A 14,265-nucleotide genomic window follows, 5' to 3' on the forward strand; every position below is an offset into this window, starting at 1 on the left:
ATATCTTTGTTATTTTAAGCTTTAATCTCTGCAACAATAAAGGCATGGCTTTATCTGTATTTTTCATGAGTAGCTGTAACTTCATTAAGATAAGAAGAGATTATCTTGCTGTTAAATTACACAGTAGTCTAAAGCAGAGAATCATATTGTATAAAATATTACTTCAGCTGTTTTTCTTACAACATACTGATATTTTTGTAATTTTTTAAAACAATTCTCTACCTACAATCTGGACTTTGTCTGAGAAGTTCTAATGAGGTGTCATTCAGTAATGATAGTTCTTCATTATGGAAATAAGAAAAATAATTTAGATATTCATGATAATACTACAACAACCAGTGTGACTCACAACAATTCATGTTCTCTCTATTGTAATTGTTCCAAGATACACAGCTTCATGTAACATTCTTATTTGAGGTGTAGCAGGTTTACATGAAAAATGTAGACTAAAAAGGAAATTGAATTTTTTTTGGAGTAGCTTATATTCAATATAAGAGCAAAAAGCTCTTTTGACAGAAATAATATTTTGCCCATATGCCACAAGGTGGCTCTATTTACTGCTTATCTTGCACACTTTCTCAACAAATCACTAAGTAGCAGATTTGGATGGCTTTAGAAATGTCTGAATCTGAAGATATATTTAGCCTGATATATTGTCTCTTCTGAATTACAGCAATAGCAACAGCACTTAGACTTATATACCGTCCACAATCATAGTGTATTAATGGAGAATGTCTTAGATTTTTCATTGTTACAAGAATATACTGTTCAAAAATAGATGATTTAATGGTCCAATACACATTTTGAATGTAATGCATGTAATATATAATATTGTATGTAATATGCATGTAAGTATAGTATATGGCATCCAGCCCTCTCAACTCCTGGCAAATAGATGGGGAAGAAATGGAGGTAGTGACAGATTTTATTTTCCTGGGCTCCAAGATCACTGCAGATGGGGATTGTAGCCAAGAAATTAAAAGACGTTTGCTCCTGGGGAGGAAAGCCATGGCAAATCTAGACAGCACACTAAAAAGCAGAGACATCACCCTGTCAACAAAAGTGCATATAGTCAAGGCTATGGTCTTCCCAGTTGCAATGTATGGCTGTGAAAGTTGGACCATAAGAAAGGCTGAGCGCCAAAGAATTGAGGCCTTTGAACTCTGGTGCTGGAGAAGACTCCTGCGAGTCCCTTGGACTGCAAGGCGATCAAACTGGTCATTCCTAGAGGAAATCAACCCTGACTGCTCTTTAGAAGGCCAGATCCTGAAGCTAAAACTCAAATACTTTGGCCACCTAATGAGAAGGAAGGACTCACTGGAGAAGAGCCTAATGCTGGGAAAGATTGAGGGCAATAGAAGAAGGGGACGACAGAGAATGAGGTGGCTGGATGGAGTCACTGAAGCAGTAGGCGTGAGTTTAAATGGACTCCAGAAGATGGTAGAGGACAGGAAGGCCTGGAGGAACGTTGTCCATAGGGTCGTAATGGGTCGGACACGACTTCGCAGCTAACAACAACAAATAGTATATTTTCAAAAGATTAAGGGTATACTTAAATTTGAGAAATATGTGATTTGGACTAGGAAAACAATCTTGGGCAAATTGGAATAGATTCAAAGGGAAGCAACTATGATCAAGAATTTAGGAAATGGAAACTAAATTCTCTGAGAAAGTGTAGAAGTTGAGTATAAGGTAAAAGTAAAGGTTCCCCCGCACGTGCGTGCTAGTCGTTTCCAACTCTAGGGACCGGTGCTCATCTCTGTTTCAAAGCCGAAGAGCCAGCGCTTGTCCGAGGACGTCTCCGTGGTCATGTGGCCGGCATGACTAGACGCCAAAGGCACACGGAACGCTGTTACATTCCCACCGTAGTGGCCCCTATTTTTCTACTTGCATTTTTACGTGCTTTCGAACTGCTAGGTTAGCAGTTGAGTATATTTAACCCTTAGTAGAGAAAACTGATCAACATATGTCAACACACTTTTCAAGCATCTGAAAAGTTACCTTGGCCATAATCACACTTCTCTGCCATCCTGGACTACAAGGCGTTGAATGCTTTTTTAAAAACTACAGCTGAATTTTAGGAAGAGATTACTAGCAGGAAGAATATTTTGACAGTTGAATCAATTACCTAGGGGAGATGGTGATGAGCTGCATTTAATGGATTAGTTCAAAGAGAAACATCTCTTGGAGATACTTTAATTTGTATTCCTGCATGGAATAGACTCAGAGTTTTAAATTCATCTTTCAAGGCTCTGGTTTTAGTCATCATTGCCTGCTTACCGTCACTCCTAAATCCCATCATTTTAAAAATATGTACAGGTAATTCACAATTAGTGCAAGTTCAAATAGTGCAATATTCAATTTAATGTAAATTATAAATTGATACCAGGTCACATTGAATAAGAAATAAAATTCAGTTAATGTGTGGCTTACTTAGCATGCATGCATAATTGAGGATGGCTCATGCCCTACTGCAGCTGAGGTTTAAATGCTAATCATGTTTTGTGCAAAATAGAGAAAAGGAAGTTTCAGTTAGAGAACAGTTCAAAACAAGAATCAGCTCAATTTGAAGAACTAGTGTAGACTACAGAATATTAACAGGTACATTTTGGATATGGGTTCATCCTCCTTTACTGTTATACAGTATTCCATTAAAAACATATAAAAGGTTAACTTTAAAAATTTTCTTTGACTATTTCTGTGGCTCTGGAACCAATTATTTTATTTTCTTTAGAAATATCACTTCAAACAGTGCAAATCCAAATACGATTATTTCATGGGGTTTATTAACCACTCTGATTACGATCTACTTGTATAACACAACTGAATAAATTACCTGCTTAAAATAACTTCATTAGGCTTTATTTAAATGACAGTTCTTCAGCCATTTGGAGGGATTGATAATCCCATTATAGGTTTTGAAACATTTTATGGAAATGCAGAGCACAGATTTACCAAAGCAAACTGATAACAGTTGGTGTCTAATACAGGTGATACTCTATTAACGACCACTTATTCAGCAACTGTTATAACTTGTGACAATGCTAACAGTGGGTGCTTAAGACTGGTCCTCAGAGTTTCGGCCCTTGCGGCAGCCCTGCAATCATATGACTGTGATCTTGGCCCTCAGCTCACGATTACAACATTGCAGCATCCTGCAGTCACATGGTTGCTATGTGTGACCTTCTTGGGTGGCTCAATAGGCAATAGGAAAGTGGTAGGAGGTCCCAAATGGCAATTATATGATGTCCTTGCTTAATGACTAGCAATGATTTGTTTAATGATGGCAATCAGGAAGTGCTGTTGTTAAATGACATGGTCATGTGACATAGCACTTTATGACTGCATTACTTAACAAAGGAAATTCTGGTCCCAAATACCACCCTTAATTGAGGACCACCTATACCAGCTCCCTAGATCCGGGGTCTCCAACCCTGGCAAATTTAAGATTTGTGGACTTCAACTCTTAGAATTCCTCAGCCAGCATGGCTGGCTGAAGAATTCTGGGAGTTGGGAGTCCACAAGTGTTAACATTGCCAAAGTTGGAGAGCCCTGCCCTAGATGATTTCCATGCAGATGAAATCATGGGATTGCAGTCTCTTAGTATTTTTACTTCTTACAAATATCTATGGCATACATTTTCAGGACCCACCAGCATTTTTAAAAAAGCAACACACTGCTGCTTCCCCAGAACAGAGCTGCTGGGGGCCTCCAAACTTCATCACTGCGAACTCTAGTGTTGTCAAACAGCTGATTGGGGCACCAGGTATTGCTCTGCTATGGTTTTTAATGTATCAATATGGTCTTTTCCACAAGTTGTCCAGGTCTGATTCAGACCATGTATATGCGAGGAAACCATTGAACTGCTTGCCCTTCTCTGTTTAAATAAAGACTATTTTAACAATGGTTCAGTTCCAAACTATACAGTATAAATGCAAGCAGTTATCCTTGAAACTGAGGTGTTGACCTTATATAAAACCAATGCAAATGGAACATAATATTTTGCAGGTAACAAAACCAAAAAGTGTCTTCCAAAAGTCTGTCAGTGAGTTGTAGTAGTGTAAGTCTGTCAGTGAGGAGTTGTAGTGTATCTGTTCCTTTTGTGGTAACAAAAAGGAAATTTCTGGATCTTGCAAACTGTCCTTATATTGTATGTGTACATTTAAAAAATAGCTTACATTCCTTCTGTAATTTTCAGATGATAGAAGAATTAGAATGACGGTCCCTTTATTTCTTCACTAGTCAAACTGATTCAAAATATTGCATTGGAATATAATTCCTTTGCAAATGATCTAAGCAGGCATCTGGCCATGGCTGCTGAAATACTGTCACAATACTTTCAGTAACTGAGCATTGGCCAAATTGTATATTAAATGGGATTTTAAGAGTAATTGTGGCAGTGGCTATCCATGCAGTAAATATGCATTTATTGCTCAGCATAATGGGCAAAAGAAACCTCAAAATGATATTTTTCTACATAAAATCATTGCTCTTCTACTTCCCGAGCTGTAATTAAAAATTAGCATTTCATCTACCAATCCAAATACCTTTGCAATTAGCGTTGGTTTGCCATTTTGTGAAATTGTATTTATTGCTTCTATTTCTCATTAAAAGCTCAATGTTCTTTTCTTTTAATCGTTTAACTGGAAGAATTGTCACATGGCTTTTCTTACAAAACAGAAGTATAGTAGCCTATCTTTGAAGCAGGGATCCATCACTTTATGAATTTTCACATACTTATTTACCTAACCTTTTCTTTTAAATATAATAGTTTCAAGCTATGTATTTTGCTTTCCCAACCTGGCATGCAACATCCTTTTATCAAAAAAGTGGTACAATATTATTTTATTACAGTACAGTACTACAAAAAGGACTCACTGGAGAAGAGCCTAATGCTGGGAAAGATCGAGGGCAATAGAAGAAGGGGACGACAGAGAATGAGGTGGCTGGATGGAGTCACTGAAGCTGTAGGCGTGAGCTTAAATGGACTCCAGAAGATGGTAGAGGACAGGAAGGCCTGGAGGAACATTGTCCATAGGGTCGCGATGGGTCGGACACGACTTCGCAGCTAACAACAACAACATGTACATGCACATGGATATGCATATGTTGATTTTCACTGGATTTATTTATTCCTGGTTCTAGATCCACATACACACACACACACACACACACACACACATACACCACACGAAACTCAAATACTTTGGCCACCTAATGAGAAGGAAGGACTCACTGGAGAAGAGCCTAATGCTGGGAAAGATTGAGGGCAATAGAAGAAGGGGACGACAGAGAATGAGGTGGCTGGATGGAGTCACTGAAGCAGTAGGCGTGAGCTTAAATGGACTCCAGAAGATGGTAGAGGACAGGAAGGCCTGGAGGAACGTTGTCCATAGGGTCGCGATGGGTCGGACACGACTTTGCAACTAACAACAACTACAAAATTTAACTTTTATGCATCCTGAATGAATGAATGAATGGAGTGATTTTAAAACAGGGCTTTTCAACCAGTGGTACGGGTACCACCTGTGGTACTTTGGCACCTGGCAGGTGGTACGTGACCATCCTAGGAAAGTAGCAGGGGAGGGGAATGAGCTGAACCAGTGGCAGCACCACAGAAGCCTGAGCAAGAGACGGCTGGAGCTGCAGGGCTCAGCGGAAGCGCCAGGATCAGTGCCAGGATCCAGCTGGAGCTCAGCACTGATCCTGGCGCTTCTGCTGAGCCTAGAAGCGCCGATCAGCTGGAATGTTGTAGCATCTCCAGGGTCTTGTGATTTACATTCAGATGCTTGGCAACTGATTCATATTTAGGATGGTCAGTGTCCCAGGGTCATGTGAAGTGACCAAAACCTCCTGAAACCACCCAGCAGAGGGGGGGGGAATAAAAACCAAACACACCCCAGCCCACCCCCACTGCCAATCCTCAACAGAAATGCTCACAGCAGTGAAAACCTCGAACAGGAGGAAGAGCGCCGCCGGGCGGGCAGGCAGGTGTCTTGCTCAGCTGTGGCTTGGGGGGCACTTTTTTCAGTGCCATTGTAACTTCGAACAGTCACTAAGCGAACTGTTGTAAGTCGAGGACTACCTGTACTTCATCTTTTTTTTCCTTTTTTGTCACCAAGTTTTTGACGCCTTGCTAGGCGACTGGTGGTACTCAGATGTTGCCATATCCTAAAAGTGGTACAATGGGTGAAAAGGTTGAAAAGCCCTGTTCTAAAAGAAGAAATCATTTATAGAATTCTGGTTTTTTGTCTGAGTCATTCTATGATACTGAGCATGTTGGTTCAGAGCAAAGATCTATCAACACCATCATCCTGTTTCTCCCAAAGCAGCAAAGCAATCACATTCATTGTCCATATGTGATTGCCAAACAAAGTCTTCTACAAATATCACAACACATGTTCTGTTACTATGAAAAATAATACAGCGCTACTAATAAAGCTTTGGATAATTTAGTCATTTCAGTACATGAATTTTATATACTGCTGCCTCCAGAAATGTCCTTCCTTAGCTGTTCCTTACTTTCCAGTAGTATTGCTTATGGCTGCACTTTCCCCAAACTTTCTCCTCAGCATTTGTTCCTCAACTGAATGCTTCACATTCTGCTTCTTCAACCAGTCTTTCCTGCAACCTGCTTCCTAAACCATTGCTTGGTTTCCTACATAAGCCTGGCATCATCTGTCCTGCCTGCCAAGTATCCTACTTGTTTCCAGCTCTTACTGCCAGAAATATACAGCTGTTCCTCTCTTCAAGGCTTGAGTCTTGTATTTCAGTACTTTTCTAACGTTCTGCTTTATTTTCTCTTGTTTACTGTTCATTTTGTTCTTCAAGTGTCTGTCTCCTACCTAGTATTACTGTATATATCTGAAAGAAAAATGATCCTGAATTTAAGACCTTCCATACAAAAAGAATAATAGATGGAGAAAAGTCTTGAATAGTATATAGATTCACCTATTTCTTAACTCCAGTTAAAACCAAGCATAGAAATTTTCATTAGCAAGTCTGGGTGATGGATGTGTTTATACCGTATATTTGTAGTGTAGTGTGTGTGTGTGTGTGTGTGTGTGTGAGAGAGAGAGAGAGAGAGAGAGAGAGAGAGAGAAAACAAATCAGTAAATGCTATTTTCTTAATCTTTAATTTGGTTTCAAAAATTAGAAATGTTTAAAATTTTGAAAACAGTAAAATAATTCAAATGATTTTAAAATGTAGAATAATAAATGGAATAAAATGGTGCACATATTTTTTCTTATTTCACAATTTTTCATATTAATTTGTAATCTGAATATTTTAATTTAGAGTATCAGTACTCTATCCTATATTAAAAAAGAAGAAAAAGAATGAACTCTTAAATAAAATGCAAGATGTAATTCTGCACTAGGAGAATCTGCTGTTTTCACCAGCAAAGGAAAAAAAAAGATTTAGTGCCTGATTTGCTTATGGACTTCTCTGTTGCTGATTTTTAATGTAGACTGGTTCTACAGATAGAATAAACTTAGCTGGGCAAAGGTATAAACATGATTATTACATATATTTCAATCTTCTCTAAATTTGCTGGTTTTTAAATAGTCAACCTGGAAAAAATATTTTTACAAAATTTGCATCCCTGGCCAGGGCTACTGCTAAGCTTGTAAGCCGCCCTGAGTCTTCGGAGAAGGGCGGGATATAAATGGAATTTTAAAAAAAACTAATATTTATATTAACTATCAATTAAAATTAACTGCCCGTAAAATAAGGCACATAATTTATATAATTGGTTTTCTGTCGGCATAAAGCAACTATTGTCCCATACACAAACCAGTCTCATGCTAGTACATACTTCTTTCATTCCAGCAAAAATAAAATTAGTTAATGAAGAAAAAACAGGATAGTAATATGGTAAAAGAAAATTTGTAAAGGAATAGAATGGGGAAAACAATTTTGGATGGAGTTTGGTACAAGGAAAAAAGATAACTAAACTGGGAAGGAAATGAAAGTGAAATCCCGTTTTATTTAAGCCTGTGCGAAAGGATTAAATTAATCAAACAAAAAGCATCTCGTTTCTCATTTTCATGGACATGGAAGATTTTCAGCAGTGACTCTGCAGTCATTTAACTTTTCTGTCAAGTCCTTGTACAGCTTTTGTTCTCATTAGTGAATGTAAAATAAACCTTCTCCTTATCCACAGTTAACTTGTGGGGTGGGAAAAAAAAGGAAAACTTTCCTTCCTATATAGCTAAATATAATAGCTTCCTGTTTCCATCTTCCTGCAGATATTCATTTTAGCAAATTACTAATGGCAGTCTACCAAAGGGACACCATTTCAATGAAATTTTTCAATCTTTATTTACTGAATCAGAATAAAAATGAAATTAATAAAGCATATGCCATAAGATAAGCATTTGTGTGGATAAAACTTCATAAATCAAAGTTTTCCCTTTTATTTTGCTCTGTGATTTGATGCTAACCTTAGGTAAGAAATAAGTATGACTACCACTGAATATAAATAAACTGTCATAGAGCTTGGAATTGAGAAAAATGCCTGGAGCAAAGGCTTAAGTGAAAGTATAAGTTCTCTTCTCCTTTCTCATCTGAGAGAAAATGTTTACTATATCCTGTAAGCATTACGTTTGGTAGAACTGCACCCCAGTAATGGCTGAATATATCATAAATAATGATTTTCTTATATTGAAATATGACTCATTTATTTATTAAATTTTATTATTATTTATTAATTTTTTTATACCGCCCTTCTCCCGAAGGACTCAGGGCGGTGTACAGGGCAATAAACATCAAAATACAAATACAAAAGTTAAAAAGAAGTTAAAAAGGATTAAATAATTATGCCCAATATAATACAATAATAAAACTATGTTAAAACTAAATCCAACCCCAAACTCATCAGACCAGGCCAGATTGTTCAAATAGATAGGTTTTTAAATCGCGCCGGAAGGAGCGAAGGTCGGGGGCCATTTAATTGATGAAAGTTAAAATAATTTTCTATCTTCTTGTTTTTTCCTTGCAAATAAAACAAAATTAAGAGTTTCTAGCTTGTAAATACTATTATTAGCCAGTTGACCTGTAACTTTCCCAGTAATCTGAGGGAGTAAACCTATTTTTGTTAAGCTTTGATACCTGGTCTTAGAAAAATAATTTATGGCTGAGGGTTCTCCAGAAAGCGGTGCACGAACTTCAACTTACAAATTCGAAATGAAAAATTAGATAAAAGCTTTGATGAATTAATAACAATCTTAAATCAATCTAAAGAAGACATCCAGATACAGGTGTTAGCAGTTAAATTGGACACTCAACCAGGTGGGCCAGAAACTATTTTGTTGTTAACAGATTTGAAAGAGAAGAATATAATTACTGTATGCAGCCAAAAGACAATTGTTCAGATATTGAGTTCCAATTTGTAGGACAATCTACTGAACAAGTGCTGTGGTGATATTCTCAATGGAGACTTATAATTTTGAGGAGTGAGATGCAGTTGTTTGGAAAGATCAGTTATAATTTTAAAGAAAAGTAAAGACGATAACTGAAGAGGTTATTTTTACTGTTAAGTATCAATCGATAGTATTTGATTCTAGATGGACCAGAGATAATGGTTGCAGTAGGTTAATAGGAAATTAGAAGCCATTTGTGGACTTTCTGCAAGTTAAATTCAATAATAGATTAACAGAGAGCTTTGAAGCTTACCTTCGTTGTTGGGATTACTGGCTATATTTTTTACAGTAAATAAATGGGTCAAATTGGTTGATTGATAATAGATTTTCGTATTTATATTTTGTTAATGTTATATAGTAAACTTAGATGTAGAAATTTATAAATTGTGGGCCTGTTTGCAAGAAGCAAAAAATATTATTGTTGAAATATATTTACCCGTATTCAGCCATGGGGGACATTTTATTTCTATGTTTGATACTTTGTTTTATACACATTTTTGTCTTTGGTTCTTTTATTTTCTTTTGGGATTTTGGATTTTAACTTTGGAAATAAATTTTAAAAAATTATCACACAAAGGAAAAGAAAAATAATTTGTGGCAGACAACCAAGTAAGTATACTGGCTGATACAAACCTGTTTTAAAAGCTGTGGAAGGTGAGCCTATCAAGAGTTGTGTGTTGTATTGTTTCTCTTCCATTGGTTTCTCCTGACAGTATCATTGCCTAAGACGAGCTAAAAATATAGTTAGCCAGTTCTTTTGGTGGATAGGGTTACAAAAGAGAGACCTCTGAAATATTCTGACAAGTGTTGCCAGAATAAGGAGTTGCTTTTGTGGTTGTTTATATTTCAACAGCTATAATAACTGCATATTAAGTGTTTAAAAGTCAGTATAGAATCTACTAGGGTGGGTGTTCTCACCTTACTGTAATGCATTAATAAGAGGCGTATAATAGGACCCTTTCAGAATAACAAATTTTATTAAATGGCCTAAACTTTTGTGAACTGAAACTGACTTCATCAGATAAATGGAGCGGTTACACTTTAAACAGGGGAAGTGGGGGGGAAAGGACAGTTCTGTAGATATAGATTATGGATGAGGCAAATTACAACTATCTCCTCAGTTAGCAATTACGGCCTGAGGTACCCTCATGCAGTTCAATATCTGTGAGTTTGGCAGTCTCTTGTTCTAATAATCCTGATGTAGTTTCTTTGTTCCCAAAGACCAACTTTGAGATTTATGGTATCAAATGTCTTGAGAGATGAAAATACTCTGATATTACTTTGTTCTTGTTTTGAGTCTTGATTTTAGGCTTGTCCCCATTGTCTTGGGCAAAGTTCGGCCTCTTTGGCCTATATACAATCCAGAGGGGCACTGCTGACAGATGACATATCACATCAGAGGAAGAGCATTGAAGGCACTTTTATTCTCCTGTGTGTACTGGTTGGGTCTGTAAGGGTGCTGTTGGAATAAATGTAAAAGCAAAGTAGACATATGGGTTTGTCTCAGGATTTTGAGAGGATGGAAAAAAGGACGGGCATTCTAATACAAGCTGTTCTCTAAATTAGTGTTATCTCTTTAGCCTTCAATCATTTCTACTAGCCAATCTGTTCATCTTTCTAAGTTTTGCACCTTGCACCTGTATCTCTAAACCTTGCACCTTTACTGCTAGAATTTTGTAAGCAAGTGGGGTTTATATTATTTAATTGGGCACTTAGTAGATGATTTTTATAATTTAGTTTTGCTTATTGAGGATAAATGTTTATGTTAGTTATTAATATATATTACAGAATTTTGACTTGAAGTGACTGAATTTTTTATTTTATTAAATGATTAGATATCCATCGTAGATTAAACTATGCTGATACAAGCAGAGTTTAACTTCAGCAGTTAGGATCACAGTTACTTAGACAGAGTTGGATTGTATTAGAGCATACTTATCTTTTTGTGAGATAACAACATAGTATGAATCTGAAAAGTATTTGGCAGGAATGGTGTGAGGTAACCTTCTACAAAGCATGCAAATGTTGTCTTGAGTTCCATTATGGTAGCAAACTATAAAACATTACGTACGTAACTACATATTCTAATCTCCAGGTCTGGTCAAGCACTGAACTGTTATCTATTAAAAGCAACTTGAGTTAATAACGATTCACAAATCTTATTATCATAGTACAGGGGTCCTCAACCTTGGCAACTACGACTTGTGGACTTCAATTCCCAGAATTCCTCAACCAGCAGAGGTAGCTGAAGAATTTTGGAAGTTGAAGTCCACAGGTCTTAAAAGTTGCCAAGGTTGAGGACCCGTCATAGTAGACCAAACTAATAGTGTAATCAAAAAAGCTGAAAATATGGAATACACAATTCTACTTAGCAAGAAGGAATTCTGAAATTTTAGTGTCATTTCTTTTTGAGAAGGTTTATGATTTTGTTTTATTGAAGGAGCAATGATTCTGTTTATTTAAAAGAAATATGTTATCTGTGTAAAACTTTTAATATCACTGAATACATTTATTCATAACTATTTGTTTGCTTGGCCTCTGGGCTTTTCCAAGGCATTACTACTTTGACATAATGAAAGGCTTAATAATTCCAGTGACCCTGAAAACAATACCATCAGGTGAAGGAGCTCCTGCCAAGGATAATGTTGTTGTTAGATTAAAAGGAAAGGGATGAAACTAAGGAGTAATCCACCCCAGGGTGACTGTTGGCAGGGCTCTACAGTGTCGAAAGAAACCAATTTACCCAGAAAAAAGTCTTTAACTTCAAATTTGGAATAAGGCAAACCAGTCTTGTGCTGTTGGGAATAAAACTATATTGTATGACTTAGCTGTGAAACACATGTTTTGGTGCTAGATAATGTAAATTCCTCTACCACAGCGATTCACAATCTTTCTGGGACTGGGGACCAATGGCGGCAGCAGGGGATGGCGGCAAAGGGGGGGATGCATATGGAGCTTTGTGTGCTTGCCCACCGCTTGCATGACCACAGATTAGTAGCGGTCCACGGACCAAGGTTTGGGGATCTCTGCTCTACCCAGTCTGATTGAAGAACAATCCTTTAAGTACTGGGAACTTCCAGAAGTAAATTTAAAGGTGATTTCACCATAGTTTAGGGAATCAAACTGTACCATTCTAACCCCAGTTAGTGCCTTATTGCTTATCACTTTCCATTATTTTACTGTTTGGATTTATGCACATCCCTTATTTAATTTTGTGTTTCATTAACTTATTTTACTTGTTCTAGATGCATTTTTATATTATCATTTTAAAATTTTATATTATCATTTTAAAATTTGATCTGACTATAAATAAAATATGCAACAAACACATGATTCGTGGGCAGGATATCTAGAGAGAAAGATTGGATAGAGATCTGACCTTTGTATACTTCATTATAGGCTGTCTGGGGTTTGGGCCTTTTCCTCAACCTGATTAACATCTACATGAAACTATTAGGAGAGGCTCTACCCTGGTTTGAGCAAGATATCATACATTTGTGGACATTTGTGGAAGATACCGTTTTATATTTCCATCCAGAGTGAATGGGGGATGCCTGATGTCTCTAAGCTATTAGGGTCTAGAAGAGGTCAGACTGTAATGGGAAAAAGGAATAGGAGAAAGAGCTGAAATCAAGATACGGTAAAAGAAATCTGAGTCCAAGGCAGAAATGTAATTTGAGAAAGCATTGAGGAAGGAGGAAAGTGTACTCAGACTTACAAATTTGTTAGTGTAGCTTTATATTAAAATAGTAGTAGCTTTCTAGTCTGGTCTACCTTGAAGGCTAGACACTAGTCTTGCAAGTCTGAATACACTTGTAATGTAGTGCTGCCTTGACCAGTCTGCTTGTATGCAGCCCAAAGTCCATGAGTAGTTTAGGTAGATTCATTACTGGAACAAATGTTATCTTTTAGCCAGTCTTTAGCCACAATGTAAGTATTTCACTGTTTAGCTCTTTGGATCAGGTCTACTAGGTAATGTTCTCAGCAGACTTGATTATGTACTAAACCTATGTCCCAAAATAGCTCAAATGGCAGGTCAGAGGAAAAAGAGGATCAGAGAATGAAGTGTGTGTGTGTGTTTGTGTGGAGAGAGAGAGAAAATATCAAAAACAATTGATATAGAGAAAAAAGAGGGGCACAGAATTGGGGAAAGGACTTTCTTTTGTATCATCCTGCATTTGTGACCTCTCAACCGGGCTACGTTTCTGGATTTAGTATTTTTTATTTTACAAAAGGACCTGTGTTCAAGAAGTAGCCTGACAGAGATAAGAGACACAGAAAAGGGTTTTAAGAAACATTGCCCTGAGCTAGGCCCTTTTTGCCTGTGACCTGTCAGCTGGGTAATTTCTGAACAGGCACTCTAACAGTCTTTTCAGGAACACTGAATCCGCGTCCAAAAATAGCATAGCTGATAGTATGCAGGCAAAGAAGAGGAAAATGGAGGTGATGTGGGCAGGAGGGAGACAGAGCAAAGAGGAGAACAAAAAGTGATGAGAGGATGAGACAGAGCAACAGGTTCAGCAAAGGGAGATAATAGCACAAGGCAGCAAGGAAATGTGTGACAGCCAGCATAACTTCAAACTGAAACAGGTAAATCTTTAAACTGCCTGCACAGTGGGCTGGGACTGACACGAACATATAAAACACCAGCTCCAAACAAAACCATCCACCAGATATCTATTCTACACCTAAATTTAGGAGGAGTTCACATTGTTGGGTAAGTTATGAAGAGTGATGTTCCCTTGCAGTCAGTGTTTAGATGGGCTACTCCATTTTCTAATAGGTCTAGTAAGGGAAAATGGAAAAGGAACTGTTCCACTCACTAAAAATGCCTGACAATAT

Source organism: Vipera ursinii (genome assembly GCF_947247035.1).
Source record: "Vipera ursinii genome assembly, chromosome: 5".
Lineage (NCBI taxonomy): Eukaryota > Metazoa > Chordata > Lepidosauria > Squamata > Viperidae > Vipera > Vipera ursinii.